The 23,420-nt window shown below is 41.2% G+C and overlaps 1 protein-coding gene across 3 annotated transcripts in view; it reads left to right on the forward strand.

Moving 5' to 3' along the window:
• LOC122867720 (galanin receptor 2a) overlaps positions 1-23,420 on the forward strand; it is a 119,860-nt gene that overhangs the window by 69,560 nt on the left and 26,880 nt on the right. The gene's annotated exons all lie outside the window — the stretch shown is intronic.

Raw genomic sequence — 23,420 nt, forward strand, 5'->3', positions numbered from 1 at the left:
TCAATTGAAAAATAAAATTTTTGCTAAGAATTCAGCATAAACTGTATAACCTCAGTGTTTTTTTACTTTTGTACTTATTTGGTCAAAACAAGCTACCAAAAAAAGTATGTTTTCTGTAGTGATAGCACCCCCGATATTAGTGTTCTCCACTGGGTCCAAATTCCCAGCTAGGGAGCTGCATTGTTGCTTTACCCCATCTTGTGAGAGGTGGAAAAGTTGTGTATCGATTAAAAAAAGAAAATGCGACGTAAATGCGAAACGTACATGAAGCATGTGACTTAAAGCTCCACTAGAGGGACAAAAAATGTCGGCAGACGAAAACATCAAATGTGTGGAGTGATGAGGAGACTGTGACCTTCCTCCATTGTTTTCCAGTGGAGCTCTTTTAACTACGTCATCTCGTTGCACTCTCTTCTTCTACAATGGTATAATCGCACCTGACTCGAGCATTAGCGCCACATACTGTTTTTCTCGATGAACCAACTCCTAACATTCGCACAACAGCAGTGGATGGAAACACGCAGAAATTTGCTTTTTATTTTGCAGATTTTTTGAAAATGAGAACAAAAACGTCTAATGGAAATCAGTGCTAACGTTAGCAACCTCACTAGCTTCCATTTCCTGAGTGGAGAACAAACCTGACAGCACTGTGGATCCTCCCAGCTGCTGAATGCTGTAAAGAAACAGACTTGAATTGCTAATGTTCGATCGCTAACGTTATGTGGACTATCTAAACGTACTATATGACCTTGCGCATCTTCTAGCCACAGTGGCTCTCAGTTGTCGCTCCACCGATGCCACAGCAGACACCCACTCACAGACTGACACGATTTCTAAAAATATGTCCAGAAATGGTTTTAATATGAAAAATAGAAAGATATGCACAATAGTTGCAGTATCATTTTAATCTATATTTCTTTTCACAAAAACTGAACAGAATTCTAATTGCAGTTTGACTTGAAGTGAAAGATATGATTATTTCCTGCAAACTGCTTGTGGTCAGGTCATGGCACCCGTCTACAAATCCGTGTCACCTCTGTCTCGTCAATCAACGGTTGCAGGCTGATAAATCAATCCGTACAGGACCTTGGCAGCACGTGGCGTTAGGTGCACTCAGTACACTCTCCCGGGCTGCACTGGGGTGAGGTCCCACCATGCGCTCATGCCCATAACTCAACTGCAGCCAAACCAACTCATTAGTGAAACAATCCTCACCACGCACTGGTGTGTATATATGTGTGTGTGTGTGTGGTGTGTCTGAATGAGCAAATGAGCAAGTAAAGGGTGAGATTTCATGTTGTTCTGGAAGATTTGTCATCACAAGCTCAGAATGCATTATATTGTTACAATATCTCTTGTATTCCAACTACCTGTAACATTTTCCGATTTGCTAATATTTTCCATGATATTTTCCCACATTCGCTCAATCACTCCCAACACATTATCCACACATTATCCAGTCTTTGCTTGCACAATATTTATTCATGTTACACAATATTCCAAATGAGTGCCCCTATTTAATGTGCTTATTAACCTTTATAAAAACAGACATGTTATGAATGTGCGTGTATAAGCAACACCTCAAAGCTGACTGTGAAGACTTTAATGAGGAATGTTAGCAGTTCAGTGAGCTCTTTGGCAAACGCAGTTTAGTAATCCATTTATACACACTTTGCCTTTCTGTCGGACCTCGTCGTTAAATCATTAAAACGTGTGGATGTTACAACTCTTAACGCTGTGTGACAAAGTGCTCATTAGCATCCACAGGCCTATATGGTCTCATAAGCAAAGCCATGAACACAACGTTCACAGAATGTCGGATCTTTGTTCTCCCCCACTTCAGACAAACGCAAGGGAATCGTTTTCCTGACCGTTGTGACTGAACTAAAATAACTTGGAAAATGGTTTATTTAGTGTAACCAGATTGATTTAAGTCTGGCTATACCATCAAGATGTGGTATGTAACCTCAAGGCAAGTTCATTTGTATAGCACCTTTTAAACAACAAAGCAATATAAAGTGCTTTATATAAGACATAACAGGTATTAAGACAAGTAAAGTAAAGATGTATAAAGGCAGAAGAACCAGGGCCTTCATGTAAATGAATAAACATGATCAGCAAACATGAACAAAAAAATGTTGACATAAATGACGAAGACGTTTTTCAATTGATTGTCCCTACAATATCTACACTGGGCAACTCCATAATAAAGCTAGTTTAGGTTTGGCAAGAAAAGGTTGATGTGAGGTAAGGGAAGATCGTCATTATTGTGAAATATAAAAGAAAACTAAGGCTGACAGCTGGTAGGAGTTGGGACGTGAATGCTGACCTACACCAAGCCACCACCTCGACCTACACACACCTAGCATTGGCGCTATCACTGCACCTTGGTACCTAATGCTTCACCTGATAAGCAGGTAGGGTGGCTGACATAAATCTACATAAAAGGATTACAGTTACGCATACTATCCAGATTTTATCCATATACCATTTAACTAATGATTAGACTTCCAACCCCTTGTTCCCATGAGCTTCAATTAGAGGGCTTATCATTAGACGCCAGTGTTTAACATGCCCTCAGAGCCGTACCTCTGAAAAATCCAATTTATCATCTCTAATTTCTTTTTTTAGCTTTATGGGATGTGAGGTGCAGAACAGTCAGGACCCAACTTTGAGGGTGTTCCAGTTCTTCTCTTATTAATCTGCAGCTATAAAGGCAATAGCAGAGGAAAATCAAGTCATAACAAGGGTACAGTTCACTTTTCCTGTCCTGTCTACATGAAGAATTTACTGCTATGACTTTGAACTAACAACCAAATAGTAAATCTTTCCCACTAGAACAAAGCAGAGGAACGCTGCAGGCAAGAAGTAAGTGTTCATCTCATTTTAAGAGCTTACAAGGTTGTGTTTCTTGTTAGGCCACAGACACATTATTGTGTGAAGTAATACTTAGTAAGGGTGCATTTTAATTGAATCCTTGCCTTCTGTTCTAGCTTAATAGCGACTGTTCAATGATTATAAATGTTTCAGTGTATAAATCAATTCAACTTTCTCCCTCTCACTCACACATTCAGGGCTGGACTCAATTATTTGGCCCAGTTGGGTTGATTTTGATTGTTGAACAAGCAAATGAGACATGACATGGAAAAACATATCCCTTTTTAAATGAACCTGAAACTCCTTTAAGTGTGAGCTTTGCCTTCCCATTTGACTTGATGTATTCTTTGGGAAATTGATACAACCTTTTTATTCTTTTAAAAGTCATTTGAGCCCCCCCCCCCCTATTCATTGTTATGTATTTCTTGGCATGAGCAGCGCTGAACAGCAAATACCTTGTTGATACAGTCACCAGGCAAATAAAAGCACACCAACAGAATAATGAAATGATTTCTGCTTATAGTTATAGTCTGCAAAGGCTAATTTCATTGATCTGATGGGATACTGAGAGTCACTTGCCATGCAACACATTTCAAAGAATTTGCAGCTGTCCGTGTGCACACATTTTACAATTACATATGGCATAATGACTTTGCATGTACAGTATATTCTATTATTAGAGAGTTCAGAGAAGAGTACCAGGTGCATTGGAGGGATATTGGTGGTGAAAAGCGCACCCTGTGAGTTGTTCTGGGTCTCCTCATCAGCCAATCCAAACACCAGTCAGATGCCGGGACACTTTTAGATGAAGTTTATACAGTCTACATGACAGCTGACAGAGCCCCAACTTCCTCTGCTGTCCTTTAAAGCCACTACAAGTAGTGTTCTTGAACATGAATGTATCTTAGTCAAGTTAATTGTGACTCCTTGGCATAATCAAACTAGTTCCAGCTGAAAGGGCAATTAGCAAATTTTACTAGACTGGAGCAACATAACATTAGCAGAGCTAGCGCTTCAATCACATCTTGTGGGATGGATGGTAGCCAACAGATTTCATACAACTCAAGATGCTGATTGCTAGTATTACTAATAAGTATAATTTAAACTGTGAATTATTATCTACTTAGAGTTGTAGAGTGCATACGTGGTTGTGTGGGAATAAAAATAGCACTAAATTGACCAAATTACCAATAAATTAGGGTATAGTTTCCTTGAATAATCGACTCGACTAGGCATCCATGTTTGTTTGCTTTTCAGATGCTTCTGTGCTATTCCGGGTTCATGTGATGGATAGCAGAAATGAAAAAGATTCCCATGTTTACGACTTGCGAGCTTCATGTGATTGGACAACTCTAGATGGTTATATTGCTGTAGAGTTGGCTGTGTGATAGTTGTAGATAGCACTACATTCAATTTTGGTTCACATACTTTGAATGACAGACTTTGGCTGATGTGACGCATCAATATTTCTTTGCCTTTTTTAGGCACTTGTGTAATATTAACTGCAACTACATTCATGTTGACTTGAATGTAATTACAGATCGGAAACTGGTATTTATTGTAACTCCCGTATAATGTGCAGCATTAGTGTCACGTACTGTATATCGAAGCTTTCAGAAGACTCACAGTCACAATTACATCTTAGGCATTGATGTGAATGCTAAATTGGTAAATATGGTAAATTCTATATGATAAACAGCTAGAGGCACTGACCAGGACACGCTAACGGCGCACAAAGCTGGCATACTATTAGCAGAGCTTTGCTACAAGCAGACCAAGATAAACTGGTGAAATTTCAGAAAGACTAAAGTATCTTTTATTCCCTCTGCGATCATCACCCTGAACAGATTAAAACAGGCACTGTACTCTGACCTGTTTAACACTGTTCTTGTGAGTTGTAGTTTTCAACAGTTTCAGTCCTATTGTACATGTGTGTTTTTAAATGTGCATTTTTTTAGTTGAGCCTTGTCAAAGGAAAAGTTCTGTTACTTTGGGACAGACAATAATGTTATCTTATGTCGGCAGACCAAGATTAGGTAGAATAACATTAGTGGGGCTAAACTACCAGCAATCCCACATTAGCTAACACGGACCATACCTAGCTTAGCATTAGCAGGCAAAGCTACAGACTGACAAAGACTAGCATAACATACCCAGGGCAAGTTACCAGTCATCCACCATCACATACCAGGGCATGAACTTAAGATTAGTGTGCCAAAGCTACCAAGGATCCATTAACTAACAGGGCATGTTAGTGAAGCTACCAGCAAGCTTGTTAAAATAAGTATCATAAACCATCTCTAGTGTTTAACTTGATACAAAACGACTTGCTGTTTAACGAGTAGGAGCTTTGGCTATTTGAATTACCGTAATAATGTTCAAGAAAGTTGAACTTGCAGAAGTGCACTCAGTTAACTAAAGAAACAATGGTAGCCTGTTGCCCAAATCCCAGCCAGTTTCCTGTCAAACCTGGCCTAGTGCAGAATGCTGCCAGTCTTTTAGACCTCATCCTGAACACAACTAAATCAAACTGGTAATTGTAACAAGAGCTGGTTACTTTAGTCCTGGTGTTGCTTTAATGGATACTCTTAACCTGGACATTACCAAACCTAGTGACCGTACATCTCAGACTCAGCTGGGATAATGCACAGCTCTGGTCACTGCTGAGTTTGGGCTCCTTGGCAAGTGTTGCCGGGAAGCTCATAATGTGATGGAAATGTGCCAGCATCCTGAGAGAGCTGACATGGAGAAAAATAGAGCAGTAAGTGAATGTTTTGACTTTCTTTCTACTCACTCACTCAACCTCTCTGTGTCCTTCTGTCTCAGTCTCACTTAGTTAATGGGATATATAGTGAAGGATTTAAATGATTGATGTGTTCTAATTTATGATTTTTGGATTTAAAAAAAAGTAATGTCTCTTGCTTCCTCTCTCTGTTCTTTTCTTAATATGTCAGTTTGTCCAAAAAGTAGAGATGCTAGTGAACAGACTGAAACAGCTCTTGAGCCTGGGTGCTGTCCAGGCAGAACAAAACTTGTGGTTTTCTATTCGCATGAAGTGGAGCTGGTCCACATTCTGGTGGGTAAAAATAATGAGAGGCTGACCGGGACAGAGTGTGCGGTGAAGATGCTGAGGGGAGCAAGGGAAGCAGGAAAGGAGAAAGGGATTGTGGAAAAGGGTGTGGCAGAAAGAAAAGGACACAGGGTGATAGACGGGCCACACACTCACCATGATGTAAGGAGTGAAGACGTCGAAAGAAACAGAAGCAGGCACAGCTGAAGGTGTCGTTTTGTCTCTGGCAAAATAAAAATGTGTTTCATGGGACTATGGATCGATACTGATAACTAACTAAGCACTTAAAAAGATTTTGTGAATTAATCGACTAGTCATTTGACAGAAAATGAATCAACTGGGCTACTGTTCAGATTAAAGGTGTAAGCATGTTTAAAATTAAGTGCTTAGTGGAGCAACATCTCTTATCCCACACCTTTCCGACACTGAAGTTGGGAGCACTGACAATTTTTGTTGCCTTCCGACAGTCCGACGAACTATTGGCCAGGTGTGCGCAGGTGAGAAAGTGGGCACCTCTCTATTAAACTCTTTTTTTTCATTCTTCACACAACTGCTTCCACTTTTTGTGAGTACAACCGAATGCAACACCAGGAATGCTTTCAAGGAGACACAGTCCAAAATTTGCGCCTCTCTCTATAACGTTTTCCACATGGCTTTCCATTGTTTGGGGTTTGACTGGCGCTCTTAGAATTACGTCATTTTGTTGCGCCCTCTTCCTCTGCAGTGGTTTAATGGCACCAGGCAGGAGAATTAGTGCCGCCAACTGTTTGTGTTGATACGTCCAACTGCTAATATTCGCATAATGGTAGTGGATGGACACACACATTAAATCACGTTTTCTTTGGATGGAAACTTGACTTATGACGACAGGACTTTCACCCCACCTTTGAGTGTGGGCATTGGGAACAGGTGCAGTATAAACAGTTCTGCCTTTAGACGTGTTCGGACGACACTACGTACAAACTAGCTAATTTGAAGCATACTTTCAAGCACTTAAGTAATTTCTTAAGCAAAAATGTCAAACATTCTTTGGTTCCAGCTTCTGATATGTGAGGACTTTCAATCTGTTTTATATAATTGTAAACTGAATATTTTTGGCTTTTGGACTGTTGGTCGGACAAACAAGCAATTTGAAGACATCAATTGGGCTCTTGAAAATTGTGAAGAGTTACACACAGTCCTAACACTTAATTGATTAGCCACAAAAATAATCAACAGAATAATTAATAATGAAAATAACTATGTAACTAACTAAATAATGTTAGTTGCAGCTCTAGACGCAACAATTACTTTGTCAGCTGCTGAGCTCTCCCTTCCATCTAACATTTAAAGACACTCCGAATCTCCTCTGCTTCCTCCCCACTCGTTCTCCAAAAATATTAACAAATGAAAAACATTATTTTATTTGTATGGAGATGCAGCATCTCTTATTGGGTCTCTTGTCTCTATTTTGAAAATGTGACTTTGCTGTTTGTATTAGGAGATGTGAGGGTCACGAAGTGTTTGCTGTGCTAGGAGTTCAGCCAGTAAAGTTTGATAAAGGTCATAATTGTCCCTTGTATAATACAGCGTGAGTGATGAATAAATGTGTAGATGACCTAGATTGGCGGGTCGACAAGCTGTGCCAGAACCAGCCAATTAAGGTATTGACACTCACGTGTTAACCTAAGCCTCTGATGTGTAAATGTGTCCTACCCCATCGCTGTGCCACAAGCTAACAGCCCCGCTCCCCCGCAGAGGGAGGCTGGACTTTGCATAGTTTCCACTCACTTGTTCACGTCCACTTACAAAAATAATTAAAGGGCATGTTTTTAAGGGGCTCCGGCGTGGTCCTGATGTCTTCTTGCTGGAGCCTGCTGTCTGATCTCAGCTGGGCTCTAATCAGAGGGACCACCGAGTCAGGTCACTAACTGTTAAAGGAACAAACAGTGCTGACCCTGTTGCGATAGAGGCCACTAGTTTGGATTAGACCCTTACGAAGGAAAAGGCATTAAATTCCAAGATGTTATGAGCAGGAAAACTTTGTCAGATACTGTTTCAAGATGATGGGAAAGTAATTTTCTTTGTTTTCATTTAGAATTTCTTTCATTAGTTTGGAATTGTGATCACAGGGCCAAATGTTTACAAACTGCTGTTATGTCTCTGCTGTATAATGTGCAGATGTCACAGCAGAGGGAGGATTTGTCTGCAGAGCATCATGGGCTAGTCTAAGAACCAATTATACTGCAGATCACTGACAAATACCTGCACCCATTGGGAACACATTAGGAAGCAATGTGTTCATTCTTTCCGAACAGGGGTGATGCACTCGTCTGGTATGGGCGGTTGTGTTTGGTGGGCGGCCTCGGCCAAACCCTTTTTAGAGGGGAGAGAAAGAGAGCTCTGCTACGAGTTAGCATACATCTGTAGCTCCGGTGGACAAGAGCCGGACCTCAAAGGCCACAGCGCGGGCAGATAAATGTTGAAAAATGAAATACAGCAGCCACTTACAGAAACACACACGCACGTCCAGGCATCCAGTCGTACCTCGCAGAGAGGCCAGCGAGCCAGTCGGCATCCGTTTGCGTGTCTGGTTTCTTCTACTTTCATAAACTTGTGCGAGTGAGCCAAGGCGCGTTGCTGCCATGTGTTCTCCCTCCATGCCACACATTAATGAGTGAAGATATCAGCGGCCGGGAGGCCACGCAACTGAGTCTGAGTCACAGAAATGTTCGACCCAGCTAACCTGGCCCCGGCTGGCGTTCCTGCGTCTGTTTACATGTGCTCCTACTGACAGCAGTGAACTCGGTAATTGAATTTTATTCTCCAGTTCAACACATGGGAAAAGACGGCTACTTTACCCACAAATATTTTTCTGTCTCCCCTGACTGTCTTGTTTTGTGGGAGGGCAGTTTTCAATTTAAATTTGTTTTCACTTCTCTCACGTCTTCCAATTTGCCATCTAGAACAAACATCAGAGTCATTGCTTCCGAACATGTTGTGTTGTTCTTTGTCATCTTCTCACCTTGTGTTTTTCCAACAAGGCATGTCTTTATACAAGTGCAGTTTGGATCTATGTGCTCCCTTTTAGGATCCTTATATAACTCAAACTTCCCAGAGAGCCAAACAGATGGACAACTTACAGATGTCCTTATGTCACAGCACTTCCATGAACTATACGAGCACATTAGGCTCCTCTGCTGTGCACTACCACACACTGTATGACCACACAACCAGGCAGTTCAGTGGGAAATGCTGATCAAATCCAGATGCCTTTGCATGCACATAGAACCTCTCTCTCTCTCTCTCTCTCTCTCTCTCTCTCTCTCTCTCTCTCTCTCTCTCTCTCTCTCACGTACTCTTATGCATACATGCTCACACGCATCTGTCATAATGTACAGTGTTATGTATTTCCACTTCCCCACATATTTATATCTCTTTAGTGCAACCAGACTTTAAAACTCCATGTTTGGTTTTCCATCAGGCTGCATCATTTCCAGGGCCAGCTTAGATTCTGTATTCCTTTGAAAGCCACATGTTATCAGATGTTTTATCAATCTTTTTGGTATTTAAGTTGAGTAGCATGAGATGTTTTGAGCATGAGACATTGAAACAGCTTTATTTTGTCCACCTGTGATGTGCATTTCAAATTAAACCATGGGAAGACTTGCTGCAGCTCAGATTCTGTACGTTGATAAGTTAGGCACTTTTTACAAGTATTGCAAAACATTGCTTAACCATTGCTTTCCTTTTTTCTCCCTGCAAGTGCTTCTTGGCCTGTGAGGTGTGCAGCCATGGAAAGTGTTTAAAACTGCCTGCTGGGAGCTAGTTAGCCATAGACACTAATTACATGGCAGACAGCATGTTAAAAGCCCTTGGAACTCTTGTTAAAAACACAGTTGAACGCTCTGAAATAAAGAGACTGCACTCTAGTGGAGCCAAACTCTGTCTCAGCGGCTTGTGTCTTGTTCACCATCCATCTGATTACGTGAGCAGTTTTAAAAATGTAAAGGCCGACCTCGCCGTTGATGGCAGGATGCTAGAGTCCTGACTGCGATCTATTTCGGCAGCTGGAGCTCCATTTTGATTGGCAAGAAGATTGTTTTCCCTTTTATTGTGAGCAGGCTTATTTTAGTGCAGAGAATTTCTCATGAAAGAAAATTAGCCGCCAACTTGCTCAGGTTTCTTTAAATGAATCGAATTTGTGGAATAAATTGAAAAGCACAAGTGGAACCAGGGAATGTGGGAGAGTCAATAAATGCAGAATTTACTTCCCTGGCTCAGAAATATTCTGTTCATCCTGTAACAGTTATGTATCAGTGATTACCCAACAAGTACCCAAACAAACAGCATAAAGAGAATATCATCTTAACCAGTGATGGACAGGTCTCTCTGCAGCTTTTGGTACCAGCTCACCTGTGCTCATCTTCTCCATGCTGGACCACATGTGCAGCATCTCAGGCGTCGCTCTGCAGCGGTCAGTGCAGAGACAGTGTTTTCACAGCTGTCCGTGGCTGCGTGCACTTGCAACCCCACACACAGACAATACACGCACACACACTCTCTCATACACTCTAAACTTCCTGCCAAAGTTTCCCAGTATACACAGCAGAGAGCGGAACTCCAGGGATGAAGGAAAAGTACAGCAGATTACAAACCTCCACCAGCAGATGCAGGAGTGGAAACAACAAAGCAATTTCATTTAATATTCATGAGTTTGGAGTGTTGGAGGTAAACCATGTCAAGGTAACATGTTACTGTAATGGCAGTGATTACATTACAGCTTCTGGTGTGCTGAAAGTGTTACATGAGTTATAAATAAAATCTCAACAGATTGTGCCAGATACAGCAAACTAAAACTCATGTGAACATCTGACCAAGAAATTACTTGCATCAAGGTGGAAGATCAGCTTAAAGGATAGGTTTGGTATACTGTATTAATACAATATTCACATGCCATATGTATGTTGAAAAAGTTATTGGTTGGTGTGATCATTCCTCTCCGCATTAGCTGTAAGCAGATCCCTTCCTGAGGTGACTACACTCTAAGAAACGAGATGAAATCAAGGCTATATTCTAGAAGAAATTAGGGGCTACTGCAGTGTGAGTTAGACAGTCTTTTCAGTAAGAAATGACCTCTTTGTGATCCTTGAAAAGCCACAGTGAAGCGATACTCCCTGGTAGTCACACACAGATTTGTTGCCAGGACAAAACACAGGCAATAAACCTACACACGACTACCAGGACAGAGAAACCCACTGGATGTGTCCAAGTCAGATTGCTGAAGCCTCATATTAGCTTTGGCTAAACTTTTGCATTGAACAAGGGCTGTGCCACAAGAAATGCCCCCCCCCCATCTTTTATAGTGGAGTCGTGTCAGGGAGGGATGATTCCAGCAACCAATAACCTCTCAATGTACATATGGCGTGTGAGGATTAAGTCAGGATAAATCCAGACCTATCCTAAACCTTTAAAATCACATTATAATTTAAGGATGCATAGTCATGGATCACTTTTTGTGCTTTGAGTGCTTTTCCAAACACTGAGCTTTGATGACATCATGGCATCATGGTTAGCTAACTCATGATGGCCTTCTTTGAACCTCTTCATCTAAATAAACCAGAACCACAAAAGTGGACTGAATGTTGTCTCATGTCCACACAGACAGTTGAAATGGTATTCATTGACAGCTTCAGGGAATCGATAATGACCTCATAGGCTATAGTTTTGTTTGGATCTAAATTGCAGAAGGTTGTGGTTGTACATTAGGTTTGTTAAACAGAAACTTTACATTGTTCATAGATATGAGTTCAGCTCATTTACCATGATTGTAAACACCCTCCATACTCTGCTGTTCAACGTCGATCAGTTCGGTTGGGTTGCACCTGTTCAGTTGACAGTGCTGACTATACCTAATGTTATTACTTCAGCAAATAACACATTCATGTACAAGTTACTTGGCTGTTCGATGACATTTTCATTTGATACACGCAGCAAGAAAGTGAAACAATTTCACAAATGTGACACTAGATCCTCGGCCATCTTTACTGCAGTTTGAACATGCAGAAGGTTACAACTCAGTCACAGATAAAGGGTTCAGTATGCTTGAAACACCGTCGCGGCCTCCTCCTGGCTGCATCATTCTGTCTCAATGCAATGAATTGTATTCGTATTTTTTGGAGGTAAAAGTTGACGATTTCAAATTGCTTGTTTTGTCCAACCAACAGTTCAAAATGTAAAGCAGAGAAAAACAGCAAATCTTTATATTTAGCAAGCTGGAACAGCTTTTTGCTTGATAAATAAATAAGTTACACACAGTTGGCTTTAAACTAGCTAGTATTGTATGAAGTGCTGTCCGAACACGTCTAAAGGCAGGGCTGTTTATCCCTGTTCAACTTGAAGGTGTTGCGAAAAGCAGATTCATCGCACCAGTAGCTACGTGAATCACTCCCACATCATTGTCAGTTTCGGAAAGTTACAAAAATTGACGTTTGCAGCCACCCCAACTCCAACATTGGAAAGGTGTGGGAGGAGGGGGTTTCAGACGCCGTTAGCCGATCCGACAAGCGCTTTGTTTGAAGCATACTGAGCCCTTTGAGCAGCTATGACATACTTCACTCAAATCCTCTATTATAATTTCATTTAGCTTGCATCCCGAACAATTACGTAATCAGTCTTTCTCCTCCACAAACTGAGCAGTCTAAATGGATAGCGTGAATGAGACAGAAAAAGCACCTGACTTACTGAAGACAGGAAAGTTTGTTCATGGTGCTAAGTGTTGACCTGTTTGTGTTAAGCTTCAGTACAACCATGAAGCCACATTCCAGGGAGCGGCCTGGTTTAATTTTGGACATTTATAAGCAATTTGATTGAGAACAGAATGCGAATGGATGAGGGACATTGTATCCTGCCATGCAAGTTGTATTTGTCACAGTGTTATTTCATGCCTCCTGACTGGAATAATCTTGAAAAAGTCTTTGATGTCTTGACCCTGCATTTTCATGGACTGTTATGGCTGGGTGGCCAAAGCCACTCTGTGGCGAAAGTCTCTATGTAAACAGAGTGAATCACAACCACACATTCAACTGTAAAAGGTTCTCAAGCACATCCCGAAAAGAATTTGGAAATGCCGTCTTTGATGTCACTCTGGGAAGAGATAAGGAATTCCATGTTGTGACAGTTACAGCCTCTGCTTCCAGTCTAACTGATGAAATCAAGATTGTTATATTTGACTGAAAGCCTGCCATCACCTATGCTCGTAGGTGTGTTTTTGTGCATGTGTGTGAGTGGGTGTGTGGCATCCAGTGTGTACCATATGCAGGAATAGCTCTGGAATTCAAGCCTCACTCGTAGGAATGTGGCTTCAATTAGGTCCGTCTGATTTAGTCCACAGTGCTGCATGAGTCAGGAGCTTTCTGCCTTCTGATATCTATTGTTTTGACCCAAAATTCTTTCTTGTGTATTCAGTATTAAATGCGGCAGTCAGTGAATCTGCAAAATGACATTTCACAATGCTTTTCCCAGTAGAGGGACCTACAATTCAAGTGCAGGAATCTACATCCGAGTTTGGTTCCGGGGCCTCAAAAGTGTCCCAGAAAGTACGTTCCTACCAGGAATCATCTGACTGGAGTTTACAGTACTGAACATAGCTGACGGGTCAACCACAAACCTCGATACTGCAAAACTGTTTTGCGGAATTCCTTCAGACTGCAAGCAAATACTGGTCACTAGCATCAACATTAGGATTGAATGTTTTTTACATTTAAACGGCAGTTATGTTGCCAACATAAGACATGCCTAAAAACACTTGTGGTTATTGTTTTGTACATGAACCCATGCACCAACACAGGTTGACGCGTGTTGTTGCGTCAACATACCCACTGTCGTGTTGCTCAGCGTCAACATGTTTTGACACTTTTGTTACATTTGTTTCCTGGACTGGCACATCCCAGCTACCGTACCCTGCCTACTTATGCGGTCTTCATGAGGTGCCTAGTGTGTGCCAAGGGCGTCAAATGATGCAATGCATTCAAGTGACAAAAAATTGAGGAACGAAAGTGAAACTTAACTGTATTTTTCTTTGAGGTTATGTAGTAAATAAGAAATAAAAACGCTCAAAACAGCAGATCGTCACTAGATTTGAGACCAGTGCAGCAGGTTCACACAACGCGTTGTTGAAAATTGGAAGGCGTTCACATCAGCTCTTCTGCAACCTAACACCTTTCACTCTGTAAGTTTGCAGAGACGTTTACGTCAGGAAATGGCAATGGCTAGTACCAAATAGCCTTCGCTTCAAACAGTGTGCTGCCAAGCTGGGACCAGCTGACAGGCCTGGAGTTGAGGTACTCTGTTTCACCTCAATCATTCTCCTAATATTGTTTCCTATGGAAACCCGACAACCAAACCTCAAAGAATTATACAACTCATTTGCCTGTCACCAAAGCAATGAATGGTCAAGTGTACTGAGACATGAAGGAGTGCTATGAAAGGAAAATGATCTAATCCACTTCCCTCAGTAATGCCTCACAAGACAATATTTACTAATTTGCAGAAGATGACATAAAGGAGAGAGAAAGAGGAGAGTTTTGTCATCCAAAAATTACACTCCATTTACATTTTCTCCGTCCAAACATCAACACTGTATGACAGGCCAACGATATGACCAGCCTCTAATGGCAGCAGCCCCAGTGTGGATGCGAAGACCTCTGCATGACCGCACTCTGGGCCCGTCTGCATGCAAAGACCTCCGTCTCTCACCTCAACATAATCCCTCACAGCTGAATCCCGTCACCGGGAGACCTCTGATAACACCGGTGCACCAAGCTAAAAATAATTCCAGAGGATTAAATCTCGGCTGTGATAAAATCAAGATGAGTCTGTGACTTTGGGTCTTCAGCTGTCCATTTTTAATCACTGCAATCAAAACAAGCAGTGGTGTGAAGCCGACTTGAAGAGTGCACTTTCTGACCCTCCTTTTATGTCTCCTCTTGCCTTGTTTTCCATCATCCGACCTCACTTGATCAGAATAATTTCTGCACTTTTTCCTGTTTCCTGTTTGGATATCTGGCCTGCTGCGTTAACCACTACAATTACTCAAAGAGTGTTGTTGAGAATGTATTGGAAAAGCTTGGGGAGGATGAGAACAGGAGGAGGGGGAATAGCTTGATAGCATGACGGAGGTGCGTAAATGGATGATTCTGTTGTTGCCTGGGAAAATGCAACAAACAAACCCGTGGAAAAAGATGTTTACACTCAGACAAAATCTTTTTTTCTTGTCTTTTGTTAGAAGCACCAGCAGAAGTGTTCTATGACAAAAGGTGTTAAACCTTGGATTTCCTGGTAGAAGGAATATTTGGAAAGTGGACATGGAAAATGGGCCGTTTTTTCCGCTCAGCTATCACACCTGATTTATTTGAGATATTCCTGGAAAGTCTTGCCACTGCTGCTGTCTCTGCCTACCCACGCGAAGGCCGGACTTCAGGCTCGCCAGGCGCCTTTAATCACACACCACGCAAACACTTCTGAGTGATCTGAGGCTGCGGGAGTGTATTTCCAGATATTAACATAACTGCAAGAGGAAACAGTTATGATTCAAAATAATAATAAAATTTACGGGGGGGCAGGCAGCCAAATTAGACCCAGCTGGAATGTCAGTGGTGTAGTCCACAGTCGGCTGCTTCTGTGCAGGCAGTGTGGTCAGGGAGGTTGGGGTGTATAATTTCTGTATCTCGTGTGCAACCCAGCCCTGTTACTCCGATACGTTACATTTTTAGTCCTGTTTGTTTGTCTGGTTTTCAGCAAGCATCTTAAAAACTCAAACCTATTCATCAGTTATTGGCCACTAGGGGGCAGAATAGTGCAAAACAACCTGACAAACACAGCCCTGACAAATTATCAGCTCATTAAGTTTTTATGGCGAAGCTGCCTTCTTAGACATCTAGCAGACACAGAGCAACACTATTACTTTGGAGTCAAGTTTTTGTCCACCTGACTAATTTGAGTCTCTCCTTTTAGCTCTGATTTGGTCTCCACCAACTACTTAAAAAAATACCTGGCTGCAAGATGTTCTACTTTCTTCACCACAAACTTTATTTGTCTGCAGTTTGGTGCTGGGCAGGTAGTTGGGGCTGCAACTAACAATTATTTTCATTATTGATTAATCTACAATTATGTTCTTGACTCGTTGTTTTGTCTAAAAGATGTCAGAAAATAGTGAAACGTTTACACTGTGGTCGTACATATTAATTTCATATATCATATATGACAAATAAAAGCATCAAAACCTAATATTTGAGAAGCTAGAACCAGCAAATGGTAGGCATTTTTGCTTGAAAAATGACAAATTATTAATCGATTATCAAAATAGTCGCTCAACTAATTGATTGATCGTTGCAGCTCTACAGGTAGTGTACAGTGGGTTTATCAGAGCAACAGAGGAAACGACGCTGATGAGAGCTGTGAGACTGAACCAAAACAATAAGCTGGAAGCTAAAAACCTCTGTAGACCACGTGGGGCTGCAGAGTCGCGTGTTAATTCTCTGTGGGTTCGTTACTTAGAGCGACACCCTTTACCTTACATATAGTCATTTGACCAATGTTCATATAAAAATATTTATTAGTGCAGCTTTAATGAAATTTGGTGGAAGGTCAAGAAACAAGTGATTCTTGAACTTGGAAATAGTAAAATTCTAGGTCCATCTCCTGGCAGTTTCTGGAGCTTTCAAACATATCACACTGTCTTCTTTAGTAGTGGAGTTGGAGGATGGAGCAGAATGGTGATTTGTCTTATTTTCTCATGAACTTTTGCACTTGAATGAAAAAAGTATCCAGTGGTCGTCTATCACTGTATGCATTTTGATGCAGATTAAAAATATCTGAACATTTGCTATTATACAAATAAAGTTAGAGAACTGTGCAGTTGTGGAGGAGGTATAGTATGTGCTCTTTCTTTGCTTTCTTTCTAATGTTGATCAGATCGTGACGTCGTAATGTCATCGACTAAGTTACATGTATATTATACTGAACAAAGCAGAAGGCAGAACAACTGTAACGTGTGTTCTGAAAAAACTAACAAATTATTAAGTGAATCATTAATTAAAATCACTACGTAAATTATCCATGAGTTGACATAACCAATGCAGTTAGAACTGCAGAAGAATATACACTCACACCTCGTACAGGGGGATTCTGGGCGTCTGCACAGTTGAATGTGCAGCTTGCCGTATTTTCCCAAAGAAGTGCACAACGCAACAAGCACTACACGCCAACTTTCATAAAGTCTGCACAATTCAGAATGGTATTTTAACAATAGAAAAATATGAAACATTAATATCTATAATGTGTCATCCCTCATAATCCACCTCAGGCGTTATCAATCTTCTCAGTCACACCAACAGAGGTTTGGAGGGAGAAAATGTTCCTTTGATGACTGTCCAGATCTGAGACAAGACTTTGGTCTGTTCCCTTACCAACAGTGTATTTTAGTAACCAGACACAATCCGGAAGATGAAATGATTCAGTTTTTCTGTCGTCCACAAGCTATAGAGACCAATAATGTGAGACTGGCCTGGATTAAAAAGGCTGCATGGACCACATCATTGGGCTTAATGTTCTGAATGTATGGGATGAGTGACCTACACCCAATTTACAACATGTGTCTCAGGTGATGTGGTCAACATGAGAACCACACTGGACCACATAGATTGTGATCGAATCAGTCAGTAGGGTTGGGTATCGAGAACTGGGGATTTATCAAGGAAAATGTAAACATTTTGTGAAATATGCTTATTCACTTTCTAGCCGAGAGTTGGATGAGAAGATCGATAGCACTCTCATGTCTGTATGCTAAATATGACGCTACCGCCAGCAGCCGGCTAACTTAGCTTAGCACAAAAACTGGAAACAGCTAGCCTTGCTCTGTATAACAATAATAAAATCGCCTACCAGCACATCTAAACCTCACTAAGTAGCACATATCTCGTTTGTTTAATCTGTACAAAAACTGAATTTTAAAACACCAAATTGCTTTTTTACTGGGGGTTATGTGCCAGACTATTTCTTGGTCGAGACCAGTTGCCAGCCAACCAGCTGACACCCTAGGCAGTTACTAGTCCCGCCCAAAAAATAGTCCAGCATATAACCCCACGTAAAACGGCGATTTGTAATTTTTACACTTTGGTTTTTGTACGATGGTTGCTTCATTTTAGCGTACAGAGGGAGTGAGGGAGTCAGTGGGAGTGGCATCTCGTCTAACTCTCAGCAAGTAAGTCAACAAGCATATTTCCCAAAATGTTGAACTTTATTTCAAGAAACATGCTTTTCGCTTATCAATTCCTGAAATCAACTTTTCAGTGGCAACGTTTGAAACTACTGCGCTACTACATCACCACTTATACGAACGTCAGCACAGTCGTGGTGCCGCACAATGCACAAGATAAGGCAGTCACTTTTTCAAACAAGCAACTTTGAACGAATGATAACTAACACGTATTTCATTCAAATTAATTTGAATGCAATAAATTGCATTGTAGAACTGTAAAGTCCTCCTGTTAATTCGTGCCCCCCACTGCCAAAGCTGAGGTGACTTCTGATTTGTTGTCAGTCATTTTACTGCAGGAAGTTACGTATTTAAAAGGCAGCAAACATTCTCACCTTCATCCATGATGTTTCCATCGATGGTGTCGAATCCAAAATGCTTCCACACATTACTTACCAAATAGTTTGGTCTCATGGTTATCTGCTCAGCACACCCTCACTAGTTTCCTCCATTTTGCGTAAGCTAATAGAACAATTGCCCAGTTTTTTTAATAAGGCAGCAGGGTATGCAATAGATCAGAATATTACATTGTTTCCCATATTTGAATGGCAGTTTTTTCAAATACCTCACAGTTCTAGAGGAAGATATCTAACTCTGCACCTCAGGAGGCCCTGACAGAAATACCAGTGTGTTTATAACTTTATGGACTTCTTTCACTTTGTTTGACAAATTCTACAACGTGCTTTGGGATACTATGGTTGTTGACATTCCTTGTCCTATCATTCCATCATTCTGGTTGTTGAAACAAAGTTTGAGCTTCAACGTGTAGTCTGGCATGTCTCCCCACCAAGTCACAGCAGAAATTTGATCTAACCAGACTGAGTGACAGTCTCAATAGACATAAATGTCATACAGTCTGATCCCAACAAAAGGTATCCTTAGGCCTCAAACATGGTCCACGCAAGTACATGAACGCGAATGACAACGCCTGGCCCAGCCAGCACAAACACGCAACCCCGGTGAACATGCTGAATATGCGCTCTTATGCACTGGTGGAGGTGGGGTCCTCAACGGGGCGATCGGAGCATTTCCATGACCACAGTAGATACGTTTTCAATTCCATTCCGTCGTCACACTGGTCAGCCATGGTTTTGTTTTGAGCGGAAGTGAACCCAAACAGAAGGGGTCAGCTTTCTCATGTTGTTTCATGCTATAGCGCCCCTAGCTGCAACACTCAAACTGCAGCTTGCACTTGTGTTAAGTTGTTTCAGGTGAACGCAACAACGCGTGAAATCGACATCGCAGCTAGAAGCATCTGCGTTTGTGTACTGGCTTGGACAATTTTTGTTCCCTATAATCTTGTTCTTTTTTCCCCCAAAATGTTATTATTATTATTATTATTATTATTATTAATATTGGTTTCTTTTATTTATCAAATTATATGCCAAGAATCACAACCAGGATTTGATAAGAAACCTAATCGCTCAGAAAATCTGAATCAAAATGGATCAAATCTCAAATTTAAACAATACCCAACCCCTGGTGGTCAGGGTTGCACTGTGACTACACTTAATGTCATTGTCAACACAAATACATTTTCAGTCCACATGCAACAACTGTGAAGGTGGAATGTATTTGCTCATAATTTTTAATGTGCTATGTAGTTTTCTAAAACTCTAACTTCTAAAAATAGCAACCAATCAGAAAATTTGTGGCAATTCACAGAGAATCCTTTATTGGAAGTGAGTTTTTTATCATCTGTGTCACACATCATAACTGTATAATTAGCTGCACACTTTATTGTTACACTAGGGAGGAACTGCTCACTTTTGGGTGTTAACTTTGCTTTGTTGGTTTCCCTTCAGCACTCGCCAAGGAAGGAAGCAGTTTTGTGGTATCAGATGGTTAGTTATTCCCATTTGACTTTTTAGGAAATAAAAGAAACTATGGGCATTGATTCCCAGGCATCTGATTGGTGCAACTAAGCACTGCACCCTGGGAAATTGCAAGTGGACCATTGTCCTGATAGATGAGTCGGTTCCTGAACAACATGACCTCATTCCCTCCCAGGGGAGAGGTCCCGAGCAGAAAGGCGGGGTGTTGAAAACATGTTGCTGAGCTTGATGTATAATAATGGGTCGGGTGATCATAAATAACAGAATTTAACGTAATCGAAGGGTTGTGTGGCTGTGTCAGCTTCCTATCGCTCCCTCTAGACAATGTAAAGACTGGACTGTAGCAGGAGGACACACAGATGACTCTGCTCCCAGCTTTTAAAGCACATCGTGCTTTTGTGGCCATTGTGGTCGGTTGTCAATTAAAGATCGCAGGAGGAGTCCAGCAGGCCTACATGCAGCTTCACAGAGGCTGTGCTGAGTGGAAAGAGAGGTGAGTGCTGTGGCTCCAGTGTAGAACATTATTGCTTATGGCCCCAGAGACTGGGTCATTGACCTGTTGTGCCATCTCCCAGGGGTTAAACCTGTTCAGCGGCTCCGAGAGGACTAGCAGCATGTGCTGCTGAGGACACGTGTTTGCAACATAAGCACCTTTCAGACATGCACTGGCAAATTTTACATGATGGCTTCATATTTAAAAAAGTCACTTTTTCATAATCTATGATAGGGCCTAATAATATTTCCATAATGCTTCGAACATGGCTGAAGACTGAATTGAATGCAGCCACATTGCAGTTCACCCAAATTACAAAAGAAATATTTTCTTGCCGACCCAGAATCAGAAATACTTTATTGATCCCCGAGGGGAAACTCTTTTGTTACAGCTGCTCACTGTCACGTCAGCGCACACAGGGATAGAAGTACTAAGCAAATCAGAATATAATACACTATAATACAGGTCAGATAAATTAAGTACCAAGTGGATATAAGTATAAAATTAAAATAAGTGTAAAGTACAAAGTGGATTTACCGGTTGATGATAAGTACGTACCCATGCTAGCCCATGGCTAGTGAAATCCTGCCATACAGATAGTTTGGCTTTTATTAGCCCAGGTTTTCACATATCCGTCTCTTGACAACCCTGCCTCCACCCCACAACAATGGAGTTGAACTGAATGTCATTTGTAGTGTTCACGGCATTGAACAATACTTAGAGTCTACAGTCATGCTAGCGGCTCTGTGAGGCCGTACAGTGCAGCTTTGATCTAAAAGCTAGCGTCAGCATGCTAACATGCTCACAACGACAATGTTAACATGCTAATGTTAAGCATTGCGTTTCCAGTGTGCATAAAAACAGGTGGATGGAAACGCACTTATAGAGTTCTTAGACATCAGGGGGGAGGCAGTGTGATGCGGCCAGTAGGAGGCTGATGGCAGATTTTTCACACACGCATCCTATGAACTAGTTAATTTGAAGCATACTGAGGCCTTGACAGTTAAAACTGGCAGGTAGAAGAATTAAACCTGACTGGAGAGAAGTTTTTTCTCTCTGTGCACCTATGCTATCTATGCTGAATGATTCTGACGCGATATGTGACAGCGATCTTTTATGATTCCAGAGTAAGGCCACTTTAATGAGGTCAAGATCCGGCGTCTGATTTGATAACAACCCAATTCAAACAGAGTGCGAAGAATAACTTAACTATAATGTAAATGGTTCTGAGATTCAGCGAATAACTAGGTTATAACAGGTTTGTAGTGGGGGAAAAAATGATGAAAAGAATATAGAAACTTGGAAAAATAAAAAAAAGTTTATTTCCAATATTTAGCCATCTTTAAATAAAGCAATTATATACGCAAAACCTACCATATGGATTAAAAATTGAAGTTGTTTTTTTTTTCTAAAGGAACAGAAAATAGTAATTATTAATTCATTTGTTATTAGCTATAATAATGAGCAGGGCTTTCTACTCTGTTTCAAATGAAGTTGTGTGAGCTCCAGTATGCGACAGACTGATAAATGCAGCAGTCCCCCTCGCCTAACCCAAGGTGCTGTTTTCAATAAGTTTAGAAGGAAAAGAGTTGACTTCAGTGAAGCAGCTCCCCAGTATCAAAAACATGATTCATGTTGTCCATACGCACAGTTAACGACACACAGCAGTGGCCTAGTGGAAAAAGCTGCCCTTGTTTTCCAGATAGAAATAGGAAATCAACTTACGACCTTTAACAGTGGAGGGAAAGAAAATAAAGATGAGGACGAGAGGAACAACACAAATAAACAAAGCAACAACTGTAGTAACAGTGACATGTGATGTCATGTGATGTTACGAAATCATTACAGAGAGTGGGCCCTAATCACTGATGATACCTAGACAGACATAATACTTAACTAGTGTATCTGGCAACTTTTCTGCTACCACTTGTAACACTGTAGATTGATGAGAGCAGCACTGTGGTAGATAAAAATGTTTTTTATTTCAAGAAAACGAAGACACATTTGTTTAACCTGATGATGGCAATAGATGAAAGGTTACGGGACCACCATAGTTATTACAATTCATCCTGAGGGGAACATGAATGTCTGTACCAAATTTCATGCCAGTCCATCAAATAGTTGTTGAGACATTTCACTCCGAGCCAAAAAATGTCAACCTGGTGGTGCTAGAAGAAAGACCAGGGGATCACCAAAGTAATTAGGATTCATCCTCTGTGCACCATGAATGTCTGTGCAAAACTTCATGAAAATCCATCCAGTAGTTGTTGAGATATTTCAGTCTGGACGAAGACGGTTCACAGACCAATCAGCTCACTGACTTCGGCATCCCTAGAGCCATGCCACAAGCGTAGCTCAAAACTTGAGATTTCCCAGATGTAACTTCTGTTCTGAGGATCCGCATAGCCCTGGAACGGACTTCTTTGTTAGTTTACTACGCTGCTCCTCTACTCAAAGGCAGTGGTGAGCACAACACTCATATACAGCATAGTGCATGCTCTCATCTGATTGGCCAAATCGGTCAAATCAGTATTGAATCTCAACCTCTTCCCTTTAGAGGTCTACTTAGTTATCAAAACTAGAAGGATGTTCAACACTTTAGTTTTTTTTTTTTAAAAAGCAGCCAGTAGCAGAGTCCACATATTAGATGCATTTAACCTTGGGATCAGTCCGTAAAGAGACTTGATGACTTTAACTCTCAGTAGCTTTGACTTGACATGTTGTTTGGACATGTGACTAAGCACCTTCAGCTGATGTCTAAGCTGGAGTCCATGTGGAGCCAGATACACGGAGTACTTTTGAATCGCTGCCTTCGTTTTGAATGTTTGTCATCAGGACATTTGAGGAGTG

This window comes from Siniperca chuatsi, linkage group LG20 (assembly GCF_020085105.1).
Source record: "Siniperca chuatsi isolate FFG_IHB_CAS linkage group LG20, ASM2008510v1, whole genome shotgun sequence".
Taxonomy (NCBI): Eukaryota; Metazoa; Chordata; class Actinopteri; order Centrarchiformes; family Sinipercidae; genus Siniperca; species Siniperca chuatsi.